We start from the raw sequence: 25,263 nt of genomic DNA, 5'->3' as shown, positions 1-25,263 counted from the left end.
TTAGTTTTTCACATTTTGCTTAGAGTTAATATGATACTACTTCATGTCAAATGCTGAACTTTGGGATAGTTTAGTTGCATTTACTGCCCCAAACTTTATGCTCTTGTTGTCATATATATTACATCTATCTTATGTTACGAACTTGAATATAGTGTTATATTTTCCACTTAAATGGTTGTATATCTTTTAAAAGCTTTATTTATTTGAGGAGTGGAGAGAGAGAGAGAGACAGAGTTCCTGTCTGCTGGTTCATTACCCAACACCTGCAATAATTTGGGCTAGGCTGAGTCTGGAGTCAGGAGCTGGGAACTCAATCCAAGTCTCCCACATGGATGGCAGGAACCCAGTTACCTGAGCCATCACCACTTCCTCTTAGGGCCTGCATTAGTAGGGAGCCGAAGTCAGGAACTGAAGGCAAGTATTGAACCCAGGCACTCTGATGTGGGTTATAGATGCCTTAGCTGGCATCTTAGCTGGTAGGCCAAATGCTCACCCCTATATGTCTTTTAAATAATTTAAAAAGAAATGTGTATGTCTGCCTTTTACGTTTGCCAATATATTTCTCATTTCCAGTGATCTTCATTCCTTCCTAGAGATCCAAATAATCATCTGCTGTCATTTGCCTTCTTCCTGGAGAACTATTTTCAACATTTTAACTCATTTAAGTGTAATGGTAATTAGGTATCATACTTTTTTTTTTTCTGAAAGTGTTTTAATTTAGCTTTAATTTTCTAGGAATATTCTTGCTGGATATAGAATTCTAACTTGGCAATTGTTGTTTTCCTGTTGGTACTTTAAGGTATTCTGTTATCTTCTAGCTAACATTACTTTTCATAAAAAGTTAATAAACTCCCTTCCTTATCTATTGTGCCATTTTCCCCTGGTTGCCTTCATCATTCTGTCTTTATCTTTGAATTTTACCAGTTTGAATACAAGGTGCTTTGGCCTGAGTTATTCTTTTGTTTTTTATTCAACCTTCTGTGAGTTTACTAAGATTCTTAAATTTGTATTATATCTTTTTTATTTTCCTTTCTTTTTTTTTTTTTTTACCAAATTTGGAGAACTTTGGGTTATTATTTCTTCATGTATTTTCCATTCAGTCTCCTCCTGTCCTGAGATTCCAATTACACAGATGTTACATCCTATGCTCTAATACCCCCCGAACCCTGAGACTCCGTTTGTAAATTTCCCCTCTGTCCTTCAGATAATTTCAATTGTTGTGTCTTTGAGTACATAAACATTTTATGTCATTTTTCCAATCTCTTGTTAGGTCCATCTGGCTAATATTTTCAGATATTGTATTTTTTAATTCTAGAATTTCTACCTCTTTTTCAAAAAACAGTTTCTATTTCTCTACTGTGATTTCCTTTATGCCCATAGGCAAGGTTGTAACAACTGCTTTAAAATTCTCATCTGCTTATTACAACATTTGCCTCATCTTAGAGTTGGTCTCTAAAAAGTACCTTTACTTTTGAGGATGGGTTACATTTTGCATATCTAAAAAATTTTGGAATGTAGCCTGACTGTTGTGAATGATGCATTATAGAAATCCTAAATTACATCATATATGTTTTAAGAATATTGATTTTCTGTTCTAGCAGGCTGTTAACTTCAAATTTCCATTTTGTCTTCCCTGTGACAGCAGCAGTTCAGTTAATACAACTCAGCTGGGCTGCTCAGAGTCTGCTCCACGCCTGTGTCGTGTTTGGGTCAGTCAGACGTTCTGGTTCAGACCTTACACACTGAGGCTGAGGCATCCCCTGGTGACTCTTCTCTCTGGGATTTCCTCCCTCATTTTCCAGCTCTGTTACCTCCCTGATTTCTGTTCTCTGATTCCTCACCCAGCAAGACTGCACGTTTCCGTCTGCCTCTGGCCACTCCTTTGCACTGTCAGGCCTGCTCTTAGACCAGTCTCTTGCCTGTTCTTGGTTCTCCTGCGCCTTCAGTTTATAGTTGCTGTTTTCAAATATTTTATCCAGAATTTATCATTGTTATCAAAGGGAGAGTGAATATGATAAGAATTACTCTCATAACTAGAAGCAAAACGTTATTATTCCAGTTTACAGATGAATTTAAATCAGTCAATCTCCCTCCCTCCCTCCCTCCCTCCCTCCTTCGTTCCCTCTCTCTATCCAGGGAATTTAAGTCCCTTTCCCAAGGTTATGTGGCTGGTAAGTGGGAGCTGTGATATGAACACAGGCAGTTTTGTTCCAGAATCTTAGAATTTCTTCCAAGTCTTTAATGGTATGAATTTTGCAGACAATGAAGGGAATACTCTGGGGCCTTATGGTGTTTGTTCCTGTGTACTGGACTCATGCCATGGTCTCATTACTCAGTGGGTGTTCTATGTCTTTGGGTGTTGACATTATTTTACACACAGGTTTATATACTTGAACATGTTGTATTAAAGGATCATGCTTCTCCTGGCTAATTCCAAAGCAGATCTTTAGTTATGGAAAAATCACCTGTTTTCAAGGTTCTGTGATTTGAGCTTCTTGGGCTTCTTGGGCCATCCTAGAAACTGGTAAAATTTAGCATGTAGCACGGTTAGTTAAAAAGAACTTTTGGAGGAAAGTAAGTCAATAGCAATATAATGAATGTATATTAGTCAATTATTAAAGAAACTCAAAACCAGCATCGTAGGGCAAACAGTTGGCCTTTTTATTTTATTTTTTAAGATTTTATTTATTTATTTAAGAGGTAGAGTTACAGACAGAGAAGGAGAGACAGAGAGAGAGGTCTTCCATCCACTGGTTTGCTCTAAATGGCTGCAAAGGCCAGGGCTGAACTGATCCAAAGCCAAGAGCCACGAGCTTCTTCTGGGTCTCCCAGATGGGTACAGGGGCCCAAAAACACTTGGGCCATCTTACACTTCTTTTCCACTTCTTTTCCCATAAGCAGAGAGCTGGATCATAAGAGGAGCAGCTGGGACATGAACCAGCGTCTATATAGGATGCCCGTGCAGCAGGTGGAGGCTTAGCCTACTATGCCATAGTGCCAGCCCCAAGAGTTGACCTTTGAGAAGATAATGTAGCTGGTATGAGCCCTGGACTTTGAAAGCCCAGCAACAGGACTGGGCTTGAGCAGTTCTTTTGTTCGAGTCCCTGCTCTTTCTCGATTTTTCCCTTTTCCCCTCTAGCCTGGCCAGTTTGCACGAACATTCATCGAATGATTCCATCATACTCTTCTTATCCCTGATTTTATCTTCCTTTTACATTTTCAGAGTCTGGCGTGCTCCATAAGGGTGCATTCATAAGCTGAACTGTGGAGGTGAAGTCCTGTTCACATTTATTGCCTTCAAGCTGAAGGAGAAGGCCTGTGTATTTGCTTGTGAATTTTCTTCACATCCTAAGCCAGTGCTCGGATGCCATATTCCAGTGACCGGCCAGTAAAGAGCAGGGTTCAATACTTGATTGATTGATGGTTCTGAGCTCTAGCCAGTCAGTTCAGGGAAGGTGGGCTTCAGAGTGAAATAAAACTGAGTCCTTGAAGGCCAGGGTAAAAATCTTGGCTTTCATCCTAAGGGTAATGGGAAGCTAGGCTGAGCTTTAAGCCTCCAAGTGACAGCCCAGATTTAAATTTTTAAAATAAATTATCAGTATAGCCAAACTGTAGAGTGTAGAAATTGGTGTATACTTTTTAATGTTTGACCCAGTGATATAACCCGGAAGAACAGACACCTTGATCATCTTCAGGGAACCCTCCTGTCGCTCCCCCTCTTCGTGGAGGAACGACACTAAATCCTGCCTAGGCTTCATATCCGAGTCACGGCACCATTATGTCGCTCCCCCTCTTCGTGGAGGAACGACACAGGACCCTGCGCTGTTCTTTCGTCTGCTCGGCCCTTCCCGGGTTTGCTGCTGGTTCTTCCCGGGTTGGCTACTATCCCTTCCACCTCCGTGGAAGGGCAGTTCCCCCTGGCCGCATTCCCCACTTCCGCAGGGGAGCGGCACACCGCCGGCCGGCTTTCTCGGGGGCTGCACGGGTTCCCTTAGATGTTCCCCATAGATGTTCCTGGTGCATGCCGTCTCTCTCCTCCTTTATAGTCCTCCTCCGCCAATCCTAACTCGGCTGCCCACACGCCGAGTACGCTGCTCTCCAATCAGGAGCAAGTCCTACAATTTATTAGTTGAACTGGAGGCAGCTGTGCGGAAGCTGTTTACTTCTCTCCCAGCGCCATATTGTGGGAGAGCAGATGCATAGAATAAGTCTTAATTCGAGTAACTTAGTCTAGTCCGGATTGCTCCCCACACCCTCCCAAGTATTATTTCTCCCAACTGAAAATTTGAAAATAGTTGAGAAGCAGAAAGTTTGAGGTTGACTTTTTGTGGGGATTGGAGTGGGGGGAGCAGGAGCAAAGGCAGGCAAGGGTCTGGGGTATGAGTATTTTGCATTTTATTCAGAAACTTTGACACAATGCAAACATCAAGGATTAAGGAATTGAATATTATAAAGTTAGTAAAATGGCAAGTCTATTTTATACTTGTATGGACATAGATAAGTTACAATTCGTTAGCTTTCAAAAGCAAAATTAAAAATGCAATATCCATGCTTAAAATTATGAAAATATAATGCTTTCTCTTCACACAAAAATAGGGATGACACTTGTTAGATTTTGTTATCCATCAAATTCTGTTACTTAACAGCCATTTGGAAATTGTGTTGCTTAAAATGAGGGGAAAAAACCCCTTACTATTATTTCAGTAGTCATTGTAAATCTGAATTAAAAAGCACCGTAGTGCTGCTAAGACAGCAGAATTTTCAAGAGATTAAAAACTGTCATATGAAAATATGCTCTGATACATTTCTCCTCCCCAAACATTTGTGGAAATGGAGACATTTTTAATGTGTTTCAAAGAAAGGAATTGAAAACTCACAAATTAAATACAGTCTTTAGCTCTAGTGTTAGTTGCAATGTATTGATATCAGGTTATAATAACGTTATAATGGTTTGTTTAATGGAACTCCCTGAATTTTTTGTAGGATTTTAGACATTTAGTAATGCAACTTGCTACATCATTGCATTCCTATTCCTCATGAAAATAAACATTGAAGCCTGCGTATGTAAAACAAATATTGGTGGAAAAGGAAGAGATTTCTTAGGGGGGAAAAAGTCACATCAGGGTGAATTCCGTGTGCCCCGGGGCAGTAAGTGGAGAATGGCATTGCTCTGTTTTTGTCAGTAGTGTTGCTTCTGAATTCCAGGCTGAAGAACTGGTAAATGACAGCTCTCTCCAGTAGAATTTCCTGAGGCCATCTACCGTTTTAGAGCATAAATCGTGAATATACCTTTGAACTAAGACGGTCTCACTGGACCTATCCTTTCCCGACTCCGACTTCCAGTCTCAGTGGGATATTGAAGGGGAGGCTGGACAGAATAAACAGTGGAATCCTTGTCCGGGAATGACTGCCTGGCAATTGTTTCATGGAAAACAGGGAGGGGTGGGGGACAACAACCCTGCTCTGTTCGCTGGCGCTTTAATTGAGATTACCAATGATGAAGCCCGGGCTACGGCTACAGAAAGGTAGGATGCATACGCAGGAACATTACTGCTAATATGCTGCAGAAAGACAAGATAAATCAGCCCAGCTCTCATACACCACTAAGGGGGAAGCTGATTGCAACTTGACCATGTGCCTGAGTAGTCCCATCAGTGAGAAGAGCTTCAGAACGTGGATTAAAAAACACTAGAATGTACCCTCAGGGCTACTGCCGAGCCGGACCTGGGCGAAGTGACTGCTGTAAGTTTCAGCTTGTCTTGTCCGTGTGTTTCCCACTGTGTTCCCACGCAGGGAGCTGCTTTCTCTTCTCTGTGTTTTTCACGGACGCCTCCAGCATGTTTATTTACAGTAGTGGAGACTTCATTTTGTCTAACTGCGATATCAACCTAGTAAAGTTCTTAAGAGGACAGGGTAGCTCAGTGTTTCTCCAGGAGGGAACTGGGGGAGAATGAAGGTTGGCGTTGCTCTCTGCAGCAAGCCTGTGGAGGAGACTTGGGTTTTAAAAAAATGTATTTTTTTTTTAATTTTATGGGGAAGCAGGGGTTAGAAGGGTAGGTTCTCAATGGAAAACTCAGATATTTTGCCAGGCTTTACAAAAATGCATTTGTAACTCAGTATTTCACTCCTCCTGTGGTCTTTTGTTTTGAAAAACTGTGTTTTGAATATGTAAGCTAGACCGCTGGAAACGCATTCTACTTTATGACTGGGATGTTTGTATTGTTTCATATCTGTTATTAGACAAAATAATCATAAAGGGTGTTTTCTAAGGACCTTTTTATATTCCAAAATTAAGTACAGATGGTAATTTCCAGCCGTTTTAAAAATTTGTCAATTATTTAATTTGGCATCACTTAAGCATCTGCACAAGGAGAAAGCTGAGATGGTGCGGAAACTGAATGAGCATTGATTGCCAGGCTGAATTGCATCTTTAAAGTTTTCCCCTCAAATCTCTGATTTCACAGTTTATTTTTACCAAATTAGATTATCATATTTCATTATCGAGACTATGAATGGGTGGAACTCTCTCAGATATCCTGCATTTCCCGTTAGAACCGTGCTTCCAGCGCCTGCTGGCTCTTCCTCCCAGGGAAATTCTCACGCCGGCTCGCAGGGAAGACTGCTTAAATAATGCATGGGCAGGAGCAAGGCAGGATGGAATTTATGGCCCCGACGCTGAGATCGGGCTTTGTTCAGAGGAGACACTACTTAAGTGTGAGCAGGCAGCATCTACTGGGGCTCCAGGGGACGGCGAGAAGGAAATGAGATTAGTGGCCACATGATGCTGTCCACATGGTATTTCAACACAAGCCCTGAAACAGCCCGTTAAGCCTACCGGGGGGCTTGGAGGGAGTAAGAGAGGGAAACTTGAAGTGCCGGTTGACAGCAGAATCTTCTGACCCAGAATGCCGTGGGACGGGCCCAGGAAGTGAATGCTATCGGGGAGGATGGTGTCCCTGGAGAGACCGCATGTTCCACTGATGAGCTGCAGCCTGGGAGTCTTGCTGGGAAAGAATAAACCTTGACTAAACTGCAGTGCGCTATACACTGTGTCTTCCATCTTGTCCTAATTAGAAGAATATGTCTGCTGAATCCTAATCTCTTTAATTGTTGATAGAGCAGGCATGTGATTTGCTATAAATACACATGAGCATTCATTTCTGAAATAATGGCTGTTGCCAAATATATGAGACCGACAGGAGAGCTGGACAAGGGAGGCTGTGCTGAATAGTTGAGTTTCGGAGGTAATGGACCAGTTGAGAATCATTGCACAGCTGGGCCAGCAGCTGCACCCAGTACTCTGTCAAGTTCGTCCTCTAATTTCCTTGAACTTGTCCTTGTTTGCCAAAATGATGAACATAGCAAGAACTTGCTTTCAATGAACCCGCTGCAAGCAAAAAAGACCCTTTCTGAGGAGACTTTGTCGAAGTGTGTCGTCTCCAGCAGCCATGGCGAATGAGGCATGGGTTAGGCAGTGGGAAGTTTGGTTAACTGCGACAATATAAGCCAAAGGCAAAGTTGCAGAGTGAGGTAGGCTGGCAGAAGATCAGAGTGTGTGGAAAGGAGGCATTGGGTCATCACTGTCCTAACCCAAAGACATATGGAAAAATCCCATAATAATATCCAGCAATAATTATCTTCTTGTTAGGGAAAAATAAATAGGTCTGCAAGCTGGAAGGCAGCCTAGTCATCTGAACGCCTTTTTCCCTAACAGAGTATTGTTCTGGACCCTTTAGGACTGTGGATCAGAAGGAAGTGTCAGAGAGAGCGTTTTATATTAAGAAGTACCCTATGACTAAACAATGCAATTAACAGCAAGCTGAGCTGAGAACAACAAGGACTGGCCTTCCATTCTGTGGTCCCAGTTTGAGCCAGTATTTATTTAGCACTTACTGGGTATCTAGCATGTTCTGGAAATGTACTCTAAACAGCTAGATTAAACATTCCTGTGAGAGCAGTCCTGGGATTTGGACTTTTGTTTTATAAATCTCATCTCTTGAAAGCCTCGATATAGTAATACCTGCAAGATTGCGTAGAGATTAAATATCATACCTTTGTTATGCAAATACTTTATCTTCCTGTGGCAACACAGCTCTCCCACCCTCTCCAGATTTGAGGGCTGTGACTTGGACATGGGTGAGGTAGGTGATTTGGGGGCAAAAGACTTAAACTCTGGTTTATGATATGTCTTGGTTTATGATACGAAGAAAATAACATTCATTCTGCAGGATTGTGAGAGTGGAAAGAGATGTGTCTGGGTTCTGGGATGTGCTTTCATGCCCACACAGGGGATAAGAAGTATAGCATAAGAAGCATAAGAAGTATGGTTGATCATGTGGACTGAGTGTTAGCGGTGGGGGTGGGGCCAGGGAGAAGGAGGAAATGAGCAGGGGTAGAGGAGAGCTGGGTTGGCGAGTGCAGCAGTGCCCAAGAGAAGAAGGGGATCTGACACAGGATAGTGCAAAAGCAAGAGAGGAGGAAAAGATGGAATTGATCTGTGTTTCCAAGGGGAAAATCTCAGAGTGCGGCCATAGATGATATGAGAGGACTTCAGAAAGTCTGTGGAAAGATAGAATTAAAGGATGTTTATTTTGGTGTAAAATAATTTTGAAATCCATGCACAACTTTTTTGTAAGACACATTTTCCTTTTACTTTTTATACATGTGCCTTTTTTTTTTAAACTTTTATTTAATGAATATAAATTTCTAAAGTACAGAATATGGATTACAATGGCTTCCCCCCCATAACGTCCCTCCCACCCGCAACCCTCCCCTTTCCCACTCCCTCTCCCCTTCCATTCACATCAAGATTCATTTTCAATTCTCTTTATATACAGAAGATCAGTTTAGCATACATTAAGTAAAGATTTCAACGGTTTGCTCCCACACAGAAACACAAAGTGAAAAATACTGTTTGAGTACTAGTTATAGCATTAAATCTCAATGTACAGCACACTAAGGACAAAGATCCTACATGAGGAGTAAGTGCACAGTGACTCCTGTTGTGGACTTAACAAATTGACACTCTTGTTTATATACATGTGTCTTGAAAATTTTATATGTGAGTTTTGAAAATCTTGCTATACAATAAACTTTTAATTCCAATTTTCATGAACTTTTTCAAGCAGGCTGAAAAAGTAGCAGAAAGAGGAGAAAAAGAGTCATGATGAGGAGGGGAGATGTTACGGATTTATGTTAATGGCAAAATATGATTTATGTGTGTGTGTGTGTGTGTTCCCTAAATCAAGAAGCTAAAATCATTATGTCTCAGGGTCTTAGAGATGAATAAAACAGAGAAGAAGAAATTGGAGTGCTCTATTAACTTATGTAAAGGAAAAGGGAAAAAATCAATAATAAACCTATAATACTCAGCTATCGCTGACAATAGAGTGAGAATTCAAAGGAGTTGCTTAAAATGGCAAATCTATGTTTGGAGTTCTTCCCAGACAAGACCCACAATCATCAAATAATAAGACTCTTCTGCAATCCTGGAGACTTATTTAAGCCTTCCTGAGTTAAAAAATGCTACTGAGGGGGATACAAATAGTGTCAGGGTTGGGAAGAAAAAAAGCACGAGGAATGGAATTCTCAAAATAGCTTGGTTTGACAGAGGAAGTGGGAGGCAAAAGATGACTGGTTGACCTTTCAGTACATGACCATTCATTATGGTGTGTCAGAAAGCTTGGTCACTGTTGCTCCCTAAATACCTTATTGTGATTTTTAAGGAAATTGAAGCAAGTATCAAAATTATACCAAATCCCCAGGCGAAGAGATTGTGGCCCAGACGTTCATTTCCAAGTCCTTTAGGGGAACGATATTGTAAACATCTCTGAAGGCTTCTTTTCAAGAGTCTATCTAACCTATTCTGAAGTAGAAATAATATGTATCTACAATAAAAAATTAATAGCATAAATGCCCTGACTATTAATAATTAAAATATAAGCAATAGCCATCAGGATAGGAGATATTCTAAATGCTTGTGCCGGGAAAAATGCAGGCTAAAACTAATTACAAGATGATATGGGGGGCCAGCGCCGTGGCTCAATAGGCTAATCCTCCACCTTGCGGCGCCGGCACACCGGGTTCTAGTCCCGGTCGGGGCGCCAGATTCTGTCCCGGTTGCCCCTCTTCCAGGCCAGCTCTCTGCTGTGGCCAGGGAGTGCAGTGGAGGATGGCCCAAGTGCTTGGGCCCTGCACCCCATGGGAGACCAGGAGAAGCACCTGGCTCCTGCCATCAGATCAGCGTGATGCGCCGGCCTCAGTGCACCAGCCACGGCGGCCATTGGAGGGTGAACCAACGGCAAAAAGAAAGACCTTTCTCTCTGTCTCTCTCTCTCACTGTCCACTCTGCCTGTCAAAAAAAAAAAGATGATATGGGCTGTGGCAATTTTAAAATTTGTGTCCACTTTCATCAGACCCGTTGACTTCTTGAGTTTTGAAACACAAGGATTGTTTTTATTCCAGGCGTATCCTGGGTTCTACCTTGGACGGTTAGGATTGTCTTCACAACTTGAAAAATCAAAAGGGAATGAGGATGAGAGAATAAGTGGGATATAGAGTCACCTGAGGGAGCCGGGACAGACCTAAAGAGAAAGCTGCTTAAAGAATGCCTCAGGGGGAATTAAAAGAGTTCTGAACTTTTGGAAAAGAGGGCTAAGAAAATGTTGCTCTTGAGCCAAACATTGGGCCCCAATGCTGCCCAGATCAGCCACCAGGGGGTGCTTAAGACTCAGAGAATTTGTGGTAGAATTTGTGCTGCTCCAGTGACTGGGTAGACTGAGGAATCTCCTAGGATCTCTTGGTCCTCCTTTTAGGTCCCTTAGGTCTTCACTTCCTTCCCTCTGCTGTTTGGATACCACAGCCTGTCATCTCAAGCCCCTTGTGTTGCATTATCAGTTCTCCCATTCATTCAATACAGATTTACTGAGTGATCTCACGTGTCAGTCATGGTAGCCCTGGATACTTGGAACTGAACAGAAGCAGACGTGGCACCTAGCAGGTCAAGCTGCAACCCTTAATGTAGTTGTGTACCTTTGCTTGCCTCCAGGCAGGCTGTGCAGCACTGCTGGAGGAAAGCATACCATTGTCTGAATTGACTGGCTCCAACCCCAGTGGATGCCTCACTGTAACTCAGCCTTCCTTACACAGTTTCCCAATATGCACCTGCCATTCCCCCCAGCACCTGTTTGGAGACTTTTCTACTTTCCCCAAGTCCTTGACCAAATCATACCCACCTCTTGCTTTCAGTAGAAAGCTTTATGTCTTCCCATGCAATATTTCAACTTCCTGCCACCAACACTGTTGTCTGCCAAACCTGAAGGCGACCCAGTGCCTTGAGGACAGCCCAGCAGTTACAGTCTGACTCCTGGAAGCCTTGGGAAGCAACAGAGGTGTCAGCCTAGACCAAGAGGGAAACTAATATCAGAACACACAGCCAGATTGCCTAAAAATCATCTTTGCACATCCTTCCCCCAAAGTCTCACTCCTGTTGCCCCCTATCAAGTTGTTCTCTCCCTCTTCCCTCTGCTGCCACTTCCTCCCCAGCCTCCACTCTAAATCATCTCCTCCTCTCATTCCCAGTCCTTGGGAAGGAGAGCAAACTGATCTGTCTTGGTTTCTGCATTTTCCTGCCATCCCTCCCCTCCAGTCATAGGTGGTTGAGCAAACAGATCCAAGGGAGGTGAGAAGGTCTTACAAATATCCGCAGTGTAGAATTGTGTTCCCAAAAATGTGTCCACTGCCAGTCATCCATTCCTCTTCCTCTGCTCTGTGTTCTGGGTCCCTCTCCTATATTCCTGGGAGCCTTGTTTTACCTATGGCTTCCTCCATTTCCATCCATCTTTCACCTTTGCATCTCTACTGGGTACTTCCCAGTAGGGTATGTGAGCTCTAGTCACCCTGGTCTTAAAACATCAAGACAAAACAAACCGTTTATCTTCCCTACATACTCTTTGATCTACTCTAGCTGTATCTCCTTTTTATAGCCAAGATTCTCAAAGAATTGTAGACATTTGTTGTGTCTGTTTCTTCCCCTCCAGATACCTCTCAGCTCCAGCCACTCCATGGACAGATAACCGGTTAGCTGCTTGTTTCGAATGTGCAAGTCTCTGGGTCCTTCCTCTTCCTACATCACTTGACAATGTGGATCATGCTCTCCTTGAAACAGCCTTTTCCTGTAGCTTCGTGCTGTCTTCTTTCTTGGTCTTTGTGTGCTGTGCTAATAAAATGCAGTCACTTCAAGGACATTTTTATGATTTGGGGAGGGATAGGGAAGGGGTTCCATCCATTCCTGTGACTCCTGTTAATATTCATAGGCTGTTGACTCTGATGCTTTGTGTCACTCCAGACCTCACATTAGGCAGCAAGATACAAACCTCTTCTGTTCAGAGATCTCCTCCAAACCCAAGTGGGACGTTGACCCTAGAGTGGGGGCAGTGTGGAGTGGGCCTCTTGCTCTGGCCCATATCAATAATTACTGAATGACTCTTCTCTCCTGAAGACCCTCAAACACACCCTGTCACTACCCCCTACAAGTCTGTTGTGTTGATCTGCTTTGGGGTGAAAATACTAACTATGAAATCTTCTCATATTCCTCCTTAATCTATTTTTTATAGACTTCATGGGATTTGTCCCTCTAACTAAGCCAAAGTTTGGGAATGTAAAAGTGTTTTCTAACTCAAAACTGGTTATTAAAAATACAAAATACTTTGACTTTCGGTGCCTTGGATTTAAAAAGAAAACGTATTTAGACACTTAGTCGGTTTTTTAATGTCCCTTGGGTTAGCTGAATGTTTCCATAGGGTACAGGGATATACACTGATCAATATTTTGATGTTTGCTGGAAAGGAAAGGGGAAACGAGTTAGCTTTGCTTGTGGTCATAGGAATCATGACCCTGAACATGAAGGTCCAAGAGAATACCTCTTTGCCTATCTAAACAGATTCCTTGTCATATGAAATGTACATATGTTGCTTTGAAACTGGAGATGATTTTTAGCACTTCATGAGCAAAATGGATTTATGACTAAGGGTATGGCTATTGTTGAGTCTTAATTACTCCACTGTGGTGAAAGAACTAAGTCTGGTGGCTATGCCCAGTTTTACCCGATCAAATAAGCACAGACTAATGTCCATCCAGGCCAGTCTGCACAGGCAGAAGAAGTAATGTGCATGAAACTGTTTCGGACCTTTGAGACCTAGCTACAGTTTGGGAATGTTTCCTCTGACTCGGAAGAAGTCCAAAGACTTGGGTCAGAAAAGGCAACATTTATCTTGCTTATTTAGCTACTTTGAAGACATTTTTGTTGAAAATAAGGAATCTGGGGGCCGGCACTGTGGCATAGTGGGTGAGACTGCTGGCTGCAGTGCTGGCATCCCATATGGACACTGGTTTGAGTCCTGGCTGCTCCACTTCTGATCCAGCTCTCTGCTGTGGCCTGGGAAAGCAGCAGAAGATGGCCCAAGTGCTTGGGCCCCTGCACCCATGTGGGAGGCCTGGAAGAAACTCCTGGCTCCTGGCTTTGGATCGGCACGCACCAACCATTGCAGCCAACTGGGGAGTAAACCAGCAGAAGGAAGACCTCTCTCTCTGCCTCTCCTTCTCTCTCTATGTAGCTCTGACTTTCAAATAAATAAATAAATCTTAAAAAAAAAAAAAAGAAAAGAAGGAATCTATTTGGACTTTCAAAAGACAGAGTAGAACATGTTTCATAAATTCAAATTGTGTCATACCTAAATTAATCTGAAATTTTTAAAAAATATTTTATTTGTTTATTGGAAAGTGAGAGAGAGAATGAGAGACACAGAGAGAGAGATCTTCCATCTGCTGATTCACTCCCCAAATGGAGGGGCCTGGGCCAGTCCAAAGACCAGAGCCGGGAACTTCTTCCAGGTCTCCCACATGGCTGCAGAGGCCAAGGACTTGGGCCATCTTCTGCTGCTTTCCCATGTGTATTAACAGGGAGTTGGCTTGGAAGTTGAGCCGCTGGGACTCAAACAAGCACCCATATGGGATGCCAGCACTGCAGATGGTGGCTTAACCTGCTGTGCCACAGTATTGGCCCCAACCCAAATTTTTAAGTGTTAATCAATGATAGAGAAACTATGGCGAGCTCCGGCAGTTGGGCCCTCCCAGTCCAGGCATTCAGTGCCGTTTTGAACAGACTGGAGTCACACGCACAGATTATTGGACCACCTAACACGACAAGCATCCCAGTCATCAGTCTCTGCAAAAATAAAAGCATGAATTAAATGTTTTTGATCAATATTCACACAGCTCATATCCTTAATGCTGATGCTGAAATGAAAGAAAGACCTTTGCTTCAAGGTTCATTTGTAATCCACAGGGAACTCTAAATTTGTTTTGACATTCCAGTGCTCCTGGAAAATATGAGTCCTGTATTTCATTTTGTGGAATAAGAGCAGACTGCATAATAACATGCTCTTACATGGCAGAGACCACTTCTACTTTTTCATTCTAAATTTTAATCAGACAAAACATAATGAAGAAAGGCAGAGGTAGAAGAAAAACTTTTTGTAGGGGGTGGGGAGCTCTGTGTAATTCCTCCTCTCTCCTAGTCTCCTCTCTAAAGATCTGCCTCTAGCAGAGAAATCAAACAAAGGAGACTGCTACCTGTCTGAACCTGCCACTATCTGTTAATTCAGAGGATAGAGTTGTTCCAGCATCGTCTTAATTAAGTTCAGCTCTACAGTTTTTCTTCTTCTAAAAGGAGAACATAAGGACCTCTTTTTAAAAACTACATTCTAAAATATAGTGGTGGAGCAAAGCCAAGTTTCTGTTAAGTGTCATTTGGGGCATTGCAGCTGGTAAGGTCTGTTGACACAGTCTTCCCGAATTATGAGTCAGTGCAATAGACTGACAGATGCAGGTACGAAGAGACGCAACTTGTCTCTGCGGCTTATTGTATCCTGCAAAATTCAGCCAGGTTGCAAAATGAGTCCTGTGCTACTCAGCTGTTTCTAGGCCTCTGCTAAGGCTGGCACTTCTTCCAGAGCCCTGAACAATGATGTTGTCACTCACTGCTGTCATTTGGCCTTTAGGACTAACTGTGATCCTGCACAGGAGGAGTTTCTGGTGTTTGTTCAGAAATTGGTTGGCAGGTGGCTGCATAACCATTTTGCCAAATCTATAACACAGTTGAGAGCTCATATCAAGTTTGGGTAAGATGGAGGCTGGGCTATAAAAAGTTTATTCTGTCCTTTTTTGAGACATAAGAAACAGGCACGTACTTCAAAAAGTTTATGGGTAATGGAGTTTTGAATTGCACCAACTTATTTTGGTTAAAGAAATTTTGAAATCCAAGCATAATTTCATCATAATACACATCTTGTTTGAACTTTTGAAGTCCCTTCATGGAGCATTTCAGCTCGGCGGGTTAGCATTGGTTTCTTCCTCAGGTGCAAGGAAAGGTTACTGGTCTTTGCCCTTGGAGCCCTTCCTCCATCTTTGGGGGGATTGGCTTCAGTCACCTGAAGCCCTTTAGTTATTCCTTTGCTTATTTCCATTCCTCCACGGACTCCTCCAAAGTGCTAGGTGTTGGTGTAGGCACAGACATTAGTGCAGTGAACACAGTGAACAAGAGAGCCTTGTGCTGCAGACAAAAGTGTACACCCAGTGCAGCCTTGTCGAAAGGTGCTTTAATTAGCACAAGAGCGTGGTGATGTCCTTAGCTTTATGAAAAAGGAAAATTTTCTTTGAGTCATGCATCGGGTCTCCAAGAAGTTTGTGGAAAGTATATGCTATAAGAAAACTATGCTGTGGATTTCAAAATATTTTGGCATCAAATTAGGGGCCGCCATCGTAGTACAGCAGGTCAGCCCTCCACCTATGACACTGGCATCCAGTACAAGTGCTGGTTGGATTCCTGGATGCTCCACTTCTGATCCAACACCCTGCTGATGTGCCTGGGAAGGCAGAAAAGGATGGCCTGAGTGATTGGGCCCTGCATGTGGGAGACCAGGATGGCGTTTGAGGCTCCTGGTTTTGGCTTAGTTCAGCCCTTGGCATTCCTGCCGTTTGGGGAATGAACCAGTAGATGGGAGATTCTCTCTCTTCTCTCTTTCCCCTTCTCTCTCTATAACTCTGCCTTTCAGATACATAAATAAATCTTTAAAAAGAATTAGACTTATGTCTTATTTATTTAAATTTTGTTTGAAAAGCAGAGAGAGACAGAGATCTTCCCACCATGGTTCATTCTCAGATACGTAACAATGGCTGGCTCTGGATCAGGCTGAAAACAGGGTCCCAGAACTCCATCCTGTTCTCCCACGTGGGAGGCTAGGACTCAAGTACTTGAGCCACCACCTGCTGCCTCCCGTGTTCATGCATCAGCGAGAAGGTACCATTAGGAGCAGAGCCAGGAAACAAACCCAGGCACTCTGATGTGGGGCATGGGCGTCCCAAGTGGCAACTTGACTGCTGCACCAAGTGCCTTTAATTAATTTAATATCTTTTAATTCTATTTTCCAAAACCCTTTTTAAAGCTTCTTCATACCATAGAGGGAACTGGGAGCCTTGGGGTCTCTGTTTATAAAATCCCAGAAATGCTTTTCCCACCTGAAGTTTCGCACTCATCCTTGCTACCTGTTCTATAACTCATAACGGCCCGGGAAACAGCTCAAAGTGGCATCACCTGCGTGACAAACGACTCTTCAGACCCCGCTGGTTATCGTGACTCCTAAGTGACTGCACATGGCGGGCTTGACTTCCTGCTAATGCGTTTGCCACAAGGAGCACGAAGAACAGCACCCAGTCGGAGGCCTGGCATCTGGTAGGTGCTTGACAAGTGCCTGTGGTTTCAGCAGCTGCAGTCCGCCAGCGTCTCAACCCTGAGCCTAAGGTTAAGGTACATGGAAGAAACTGGACGTCCCCTCCCTCTAAGTGAACCCCCAGGAGACTAATTTCCTTATCTGTAAAATGAGACTAGAATCCCTGCCTCCTTAGGTCATTAGGGACCTCCTTGAGATAACACAGGAAAGTTCATCATAAACAAGCAAGTTCTATTGAAATAGAATGTTTATCATGAGAAAAACAAGCCCTGAGGCCTTGATAAATTCTTGCATATTGTGTTCTTGTTGAATAACTTTTTTAAAATAATATGTACTTTTTAAAGAATGATTTTTAAAAAAATTTTAACAGACATCAAAATTATCCATATTTATGAGGTACTATGTCATGTTTCAGGACATTTGTACGTTGTGTAATATTCAGTCAGATCAGTATACTTATCAAAGAATAATCTTAGACCTCTCAAAGTTGTGCTGTGGCGTAGTGAGTAAAGCCTCTGCCTGCAGTGCCGGCATCCCATATGGGCACCGGTTCGAATCCTTGCTGCTCCACTTCTGATCCAGCTCTCTGCTATGGCCTAGGAAAGCAGTAGAAGATGGTCTAGCTGCTTGGACCCCTGCACTTGCATAGGAGACCCAGAAGAAGCACCTGGCTCCTACCTTTAGATCATCACAGCTCCGGCCATTGCAGCCATTTGGGGAGTGAAGCAGCAGATGGAAGACTCTCTCTCTCTCTCTCTCTCTCTCTCTCTCTCTGCCTCTCTGTAACTCTACTTTTCAAATAAATAAATCTTTTTTAAAAAAGAAGAAGAAAGTATTTTTGCTCAAACTCTTTACCTGTGGGTAATTCTAAGCCTGTATATATGGAACAAAACAGAAAGCCCTGCGAGGCTGGTGGAAAATTGGTTTCTGATACTGAGATGACTTCACTGCTGTCACTGTGGCCAGGGAGTTTTTGCCGGTGCAGTCTCTGGGCTATTGAGTCGCTCTCCACATTTTGATGATTTTTATTGTATGGAGCCATAGGAAATCACTGGCATTTGGACACTTTTGACCTACAAAAATGGCAGTTACATGATTGGCCTCATATGTTTCTGTTACTGGATATGAATATCAGCTTTGTCTGTGGAGGCGTCTGCCGGACATGGATTGTAGCTGATACCTACAGTGGGGTCCAGAAGTCTGTGCTCAGACAGTGTACAGAGTAAACGTTCTGCTCGGGTCAGCTGCAGACTCTATCACTGGGAACCCTCAGTGCACTGAGAGACAGTGCACTGCAGATCTCAGGTGCTTGGTGGGCTTTCCACTCACACGCCCGGCCGGCCTGGCCAGCTGGGGCCCTGGCTGTGCCGCATCAGCCCGGAGTCAACTCCTCACTCTTGAGTCCTTCATTGTGCCTGCCGCTTACCCAGGGAGAGGGATGTGGAGTGTCCCTAGTGTACTGCTTTCCCAGGTAACATTAGCAGGCGGCTGGATGGGAAGTGGAGCAGCCAGGACTCGAACCAGCACCCATAGGGAATGCCATGTTGCAGGCAGGAACTTAACCCCCTATGCCACAGCACGGACCCCTCCAGGAACGTTTTGAAGTTCCCTCGTGTTGATGTGCCTGGGGTTTTGTTAATTGTCTAGGACGATTTCCCCTTTTTTACTGTAACTGGTAATAGGAACTCAGTTTATATCATGACTCAGCCCATCAACAATGGACCACCTACACGTCGGTGGGCCCAAAAGTCTGTCGCCTCGCGTCTTAGTTGGAGTGAGTACGCACTGTGAAGTTTACACGACAGCCAAAGTGCCTAACAGTGCAGTTCCCAGAGCAGAGTCTGGTCCTTCACTGTGTGCGCTATGTGCAGACCCCTCCCCCTTTCTTTCTCTCTGCTCTGTCTTACCAGGCCTGTTCCCAGTTTTGAGAAGCTGTCATGAGGTTTTTGGAAATAAGGGCCCAATTAAACTTGTGAAGACTATTATGCTCCATGAAAGAGGGGGAAAAATGCCAGCTCAGTCTTTAAGCTTTTTATCCGTCTTAAGCAGCTGCGGCCTGTGTGGGTTTATATCAGGATTTGTTTTCCTGTGGCTGCTTTGGAGAAGCCACAACCTTGCAGGTGAGCCCCAAGATGGGGCTGTGGCTTCGGAAACCAAGATCTGCAACCTGCGTGATGGGTTAGAGGTGACTGTGGCTGAGCTCAGCCGCTGTGGGAGGTTTTAGCTTGGCCATGAGTATCACCAGCCAGCTGCCGCCATGCGCACGGATATAACTGGGTGAGGATATTATTTATCTTTATGTCTGCTTCCTGTTCTAAGGTGACCTATCTGTAAGTTGAGATTTAAGTTCGTCAAAAATTTCTATGTAGAGCCATCTAACTGAATAGAGCCTATGGATTATGGTGGTCGAATCAGCAGCTTGGGAATATTTTGGTTTTGATAAAAAAAATTTTTTTGAGAGTTATAGCACTTTTATCTCACATCTAAAATTTGGTGTAAAAGTTGTATATTTATTTCTAGGAGACTTAAAGAAAAGAAACACAACCTGTGGGCCTTAAGATTGAGGTAACCCACTTTAGTGTGGCCATCGGCTTTTAATCCCGAGACACGTTTCCTATGGGGAGAAAGGAGACAGCCTGGGAGGGCTGTGCCACTGTCAGACAGACGGCATCCCTCCGAAGCCCTGCTGATGGGGTGGGGGTGGGAGGCAAGAGGCCTTCTTGCTCAGGTGCATCCACAATGGATTCCCAGAGAGGCTCCAAGGAGAACTTGGGACTGCTCTTAGCCTGCTGCCTCTGCTCAGCTTGCAGATGCAGAGGCCCTCGGTGGAGGGGTTTGATGGGCACTGACTGCCGTCTAGGGGGGAGAGCTGACTTAAGTGAACTGTGGCAATCAGAGGAACTTTCAGAAACTCAGGGAGAAGCCCCAAGGAGTCCTGGGTAATGTGGCATGAGAAGCCCCAAGGAGTGCAGGGTGAGGTGGCGTGTAGTGGAGAGCAAGGCACAAAACCGGGAGGATTTATCTTGGCCTCTGCCCCATTTAATATCCTTGAGTAAATCACTTAACCGCCTTTGCTGGGGCCTTCAGTAGTGAAATGGAAATGAGGCTCCCATGTCCTAGGCTTCGCTGGGGTATTACACATTTCAACCAAAGAGGACCAATTGTTTTGACTGCACTGAAGGCAACTCTACAGGAGTGTTCCAAAAGTTTTCTTTTTTAATTTTACTTAAGTTATACAAGTTTCATGTATTTCATGTATGCAGATTTAGGAACATGTTTTTTTGAGAAAAGAACATAATTGAAATAAACAAATGAACATCCAAAGCATACACACACACCACAAATTAAAACTAGGGTAAGTCCTTCAGATTTAAAAATTTATTGAGAAGCTACTATGTTCTAGATTTTCAATTGACTTTTAAATGGTTGTTTAACTTTTTCAATAGTGCCAATGGCAGTTGATTATTGTCCTATTTGTAATTTATGGACAGTAAAATAGAGACTCAGAGAAGTTAACCAGTTTGCTTAGAGTCACACAGCAGGGAAGTCGTGGTGCCCAGCAGTGTCTGGTGCTGGACTCAGTGTCCTTCCCGTGGCACAACACCCACCTTGCTACGTGTTGAAAGGCAATATAGGCCGGCACTGCCTGCGGTGCCTGTACTCCGGGTTCTAGTCCCGGTTGGGGCACCGGTTCTGTCCCGGTTGCTCCTCTTCCAGTCCAGCTCTCTGCTGTGGCCTGGGAAGGCATTGGAGGATGGCCCAAGTGCTTGGGCCCTGCACCCGCATGGGAGACCAGGAGGAAGCACCTGTCTCCTGGCTTCGGACTGGCGCAGTATGCCGGCCGTAGCGGCCATTTGAGGGGTGAACCAACAGAAGGAAGACCTTTCTCTCTGTCTCTCTCTCACTGTCTAACTCTGCCTGTCAAAAAAAAAAAAAAAAAAAAAGGCAATATAGTAGGTCAGTGTTAAGACCACCTCAAGTTTGTGAAGAGACCTGGATAATTGTCATAGCTCTATTTAGTTTCTATGCAGCTCACTTTACATATTTACCTTACTCTTGGCATTTTTAACATGTAGATATTTTATTTTTCTTTAATCTGCAGATTATGATATAGTTTCAACCTTGTTTCTATCAGATGCATTTGTTAATTATTAATATGAGGGAGCTTCTAAGTATATCATGGAAAAAGGCATATTATGGATAAAATCCATGCATGGATTTCAAAATTTTTTTCACCAAAATAAACATCTTTCAATTCCATTTTTCTATGAGCTTTTTAAAGTGCACTCATGGTTCTTCACTGGGACTCTTAGCACCTGGTAACAAAACTCTTTGAGGCTTGTGTGTGTGATGCTGTTTTTCCTTTTTTCAACATACAACTGACACTTAGAGAGGCATCCTAGCAGCCTCGTGACTCCTCATTTATGCTTTACAACTTTCAGGGTATGGACTTCCTCAGCCCACCTGGGGCATCACCCAGTAACCAGGCCCAGGCTGTACGTTGTACTTAATGCTCATGGCAGGACTGTGTCGCTGTTGCGGTGTCTTGCTCGGGCACACCGAGGCTGTCCCTTCACCACACGCAGGCTCCGTGCGCCATGAGCTGGCGGCTGTGTTTCTGAAATCTCGTCCGAGAGGACAAGAAGCTGAGCCGGTGCCTGCTCTTCCTCCCGGCGTCAGCAGTGCTCTTGCAAACCCGCCACGCTGTGTGTCCAGGAGCAGTTCCCGCTGACCGCGGCTAATTATTGAATGCCTATTCCTTGGGTGCATGAGTCAAATGCAATTGATTGTTCTAATACACTGGCAGCTTAGGAGGGGTAATCAGGCTCTTTAATTGAAGATGCTATTTTAGAGGACACGGTGTAAATTGTTGAATACAAAGTCCAATAATTTGTTCTTGGTGAACACAATATGTCTATGATTGCGTCTTCAGTACAGCCAGACAAAAGGGAGAAAGCAGATAGTCATGCCCAGGCACTGGGGTATTCCTAAGATCATTTCTCAAACTTCATTAGGTTTTAAACTTGTGTGGAAATTTTTTCATGCTTCCTATCTCAGTTCAAAGGAATGCTACCATGTATATGGATACATGTGCATTTAATTGCAATTAAAATATGATAATTTTTTAAAGATTTATTTATTAGGAAGGCAGAGTGATGTGGAGAGAAGGAGAAACAGAGGGCCAAGCTGAAGCCAGGAGCCAAGAACTCCACCTAGGATTTCCACTGGGTCTTCCTCCACTGCTTCCCAGGCACATTGGCAGGGAGCTGGATTAGAAGTTGAACCTCCAGGGCTCAAACCAGTGCTCCAAACTGGATGCCAGTGTTGCTGGCTATAGCTCAAGCTGCTGTGCCACAATGCCTGCCCCCAAAATAGAAGATTGTTTTAAAGAGAATGCTTTAAAAGCCATGACCTTTCCACTGCCATCCATAGTCTTTAAAGTATTTCATAGACAATCCAAGAGAAACTTTAAGCCTTTCCCCCTAGACCCTTCAGCTTGCTACCTTCTCTTGCCCAATTCAGCAGTAGCACCTACTCATTCAGCATAAAATAAAGATGTGTACAAATGCAGTGCTTTGCTCTCCTTGTTGCCAGTGAGTTTAAAGAAAATGAGTTTGAGGGGTGCCCACATCCCATTTTTTGAGTGCTTGAGTTCGAGTCCCTGCTCCACTTCCAATCCAGCTTCCTGCTAATGTGCACCCTGGGATCCAGCAGGCTCAAGTAGTTGAGTGTTTGCCTGAAATTTAGTCTCCCCATGTGAGAGACCTGGATGGAGTTCCTGGCTCCCGGCTTCTGTCTGGCCTAGCCCCAAGTCTTGTGGGCATTTGGGGAGGGAACCAGCAGATAGAAGACCTAGCTCTTGCTTTGTTGCTCTGAGAGAAAGGAAAGAAGACTAGAGTTTGATGTTCTGGCCCGGCCTGGCTGACGAGCTACTGTCTTTGCAAGCCAAACTTTGCTCTTCCCACCTGGATGGGCCTGGGCCCCAACCAGAACCTGAGCCTCTCACACAGCCTGGCTGACCTCTCTGGTAAAAGACCACTCCCTTCTGCCCCTGCTGCCTCACCCAACCAAACACCCAGCCCAGAGCTGGTCTGAGGCTCTTTCTACGTTGCTGCCCTTGTCCCTGGAGCATCAGACAAAGAGAGGTTTCCCTTTTCTCTGTTTGTTGGGAGAGCAGAGAGCCTCCTAGCCGTAGGAGAGATGGTGCCATGTAAGGGAGTGCGAATGGCCTGACATCTGCGGTAGGAGTAGATTCTCAGCTCTTGGATGATGGCTAGGAGTAGAGGCAAACGGCCTCCAAGAACTTTGGTCCGTGAACCCTCTGTGACTCAGCCAGCATCACTGCTTTGCTGTGGCATCTGTTAGAACAAAGGACTGGAGTTGGTGCTCTGTGCCTTCGGATCTGAACTTGACATGAATTAATTCTACACCTGTATATGGTGGGAAACAAGGTCTGAGGTTAGATAGGTTAGCTGACCTGGAGTTGATGCAGAGAGAGAGGTGGCGGAAGCGAGGCTGCTGTGGTTTCTCCTCTGTCGTTTCTGTCCAGTTCCTTGTGCTGTCCAGGTCCTTCTGGCCTCCCTCTCTGTCCCCAAGGATGCCTTCCTGATCATTGTCTTCCCTCTTTTCCCCACACATTTGTCAGGTGGTGACAAATGGCCACTGATGGCCCCAGCTGCGGGCTCACCTTTTTCCTCAGGACATCCTGCTGTCCAGGGGAGGTTCTACCCAGACGGGCTTTTGGTGTGTGTCCCACTGAGGGAGAGATTTCCAAACCATTGCTTTCTGGGAAAGACCAAGCCAGAGCTGGTGCCCCGGTAGCTTTGCAGCTCTTGTGGTTGGTTCTGGGGTTGACGCCCGAGTTTGCTGACGGGCGGAGGGAAGAAGAAAGCTCAGAACAAGGAGAGCCGAGGTCACTGAGGGCTGTCAGAACGTCAGCTTTGGAGGCGCGTTGGAGCCATGGCTGCTGCCAGCCCCTGGGGCCTGGCGCCAGAGCCAGGTGTTGCTGGGCCACTGTGGAGCCACTTCGTAGCTTCAGGGATAGCCGCTGAGGAGATTTTAAGTGTGCCTAAGGGAACAGACCCTTGCTTTGTGGACTTCTCTGAACTACGACAGATCACAAACACTCAAGCTGAAATACACCAGAAAAACCTGGAAATCAAACTCCCGAAACTAGAAAAAGATAAAGCAGATGTTGTTCACCCCTTGTTTTCGGCTCAGAAGTGTCATAGTCTGCAAAGCATGAATAGTCATTTAGAAGCAGTGCTAAAAGAAACGAGGTCTCTCGGGCAGAGACTGTGGAAACCCATGTGCCGGGAAAACTTACCTATTGAAGTGGTTTATCACAGATTTATGGTGCATTTGCTGGAGTTGGCTGTGACTTTCACTGAGAAACTAGAAACCCATCTTGAAACAATTAGAAATATTCCTCGTTTAGATGCAAATCTAACAAAAAGGAGCAAGGCTTTAGCAAGGGTCGATATTTTGGTGACTGAGAAGAACTGGCAGAGAACATACTCAAATGGAGAGAACAGAAAAAGGAAGTATCTTCTTACATTCCCAAAATATTAGCTGAAGAAAATCATCTTCAGGGGGCCGGCACTGTGGCATAGTGGGTAAAGCCTCTGCCTGCAGTGCTGGCATCCTATATGGGTGCCGGTTCAAGCCCTGGCTGCTCCACTTCCAATCCAGCTCTCTGCTATGGCCTGGGAAAGCAGTAACAGATGGCCCGAGTCCTTGGGCTCCTGTACCCCTGTGGGTTTCAGATCAGCCCAGCTCCCTCTGTTGCGGCCATATGGGGAGTAAACCAGCAGATGGAAGACCTCTCTCTCTCTTCCTCTGCCTCTCTGTAACTCTGCCTTTCAAATAAATAAGTCTTTTTTAAGAAAAGAAAAGAGAAAAATAAAGAACATCAGCTTTAGAGAAAGAGGGCAGAAGAAACAGCCTGGCCAACTTGGCATCACCTGGATGACAAGCCTTACGCATGACATTGCTAAAGTGAAGAAGTCACGTATTCCATCCATCAACAAGGAGGCCACTGGATAGAAAAATGGGCAAAATGGGTGGGTGTTTTGGCACAGTGGGTTGTCACCACTTGGGATGCCCACATCCCACATCAGAGTGCCTGGTTTGAGTCCTGCATCCACTTCCAATCCAGGTTCCTACTAATTTGCAATAAAGGAAGCAGCCGGTGATGGCCCAGATACTGTGGTTTCTGCCACCTATCTATTTGGGAAACCCAAATAGAAGTCCAGGCTTTGGACTTTGACCTGACCCAAACCTGGATGTTGAGGGCATGTGGAGAGTTCAACAATGGATGGAAGATCTTTCTCACTGTCTTTCCCTCTTTCTCTCAGTGTCACTCTATAAAAACAGTTTAAACAATTTTAACACTTTCCCCAAAGTCAGTGGCAGATAATCACTATATAAAAATCAACAATATGTGTGGGGAGCAACTCGGACTAGACTAAGTTAC

General features: G+C 44.4%; 1 protein-coding gene and 1 pseudogene across 9 annotated transcripts in view; both read left to right on the top strand.

Annotated features, from left to right (window-relative positions):
• Positions 1–25,263, top strand: part of RAPGEF4 (Rap guanine nucleotide exchange factor 4) — a 328,804-nt gene that overhangs the window by 125,361 nt on the left and 178,180 nt on the right. For 2 of the 9 annotated variants that reach the window (XM_070070685.1, XM_008258752.4), the window contains exon 1: positions 4,644–5,742. The exons of 5 other annotated variants lie outside the window; for them this stretch is intronic. The gene's annotated coding sequence lies outside the window, so the exon portion shown is untranslated. Of the gene's footprint in view, positions 1–4,643; positions 5,743–18,481; positions 19,065–25,263 lie in introns of those variants that run through there. 2 more of the 9 variants (XM_070070684.1, XM_070070680.1) reach the window with 1 other exon arrangement.
• Positions 19,421–25,226, top strand: LOC108176859 (HAUS augmin-like complex subunit 2 pseudogene; annotated as a pseudogene).

Source organism: Oryctolagus cuniculus, chromosome 3, assembly GCF_964237555.1.
Source record: "Oryctolagus cuniculus chromosome 3, mOryCun1.1, whole genome shotgun sequence".
Taxonomy (NCBI): domain Eukaryota; kingdom Metazoa; phylum Chordata; class Mammalia; order Lagomorpha; family Leporidae; genus Oryctolagus; species Oryctolagus cuniculus.
The sequence above is the reverse complement of the archived record's forward strand: the minus strand, read 5'-3'. Positions and strand labels throughout refer to the sequence as shown.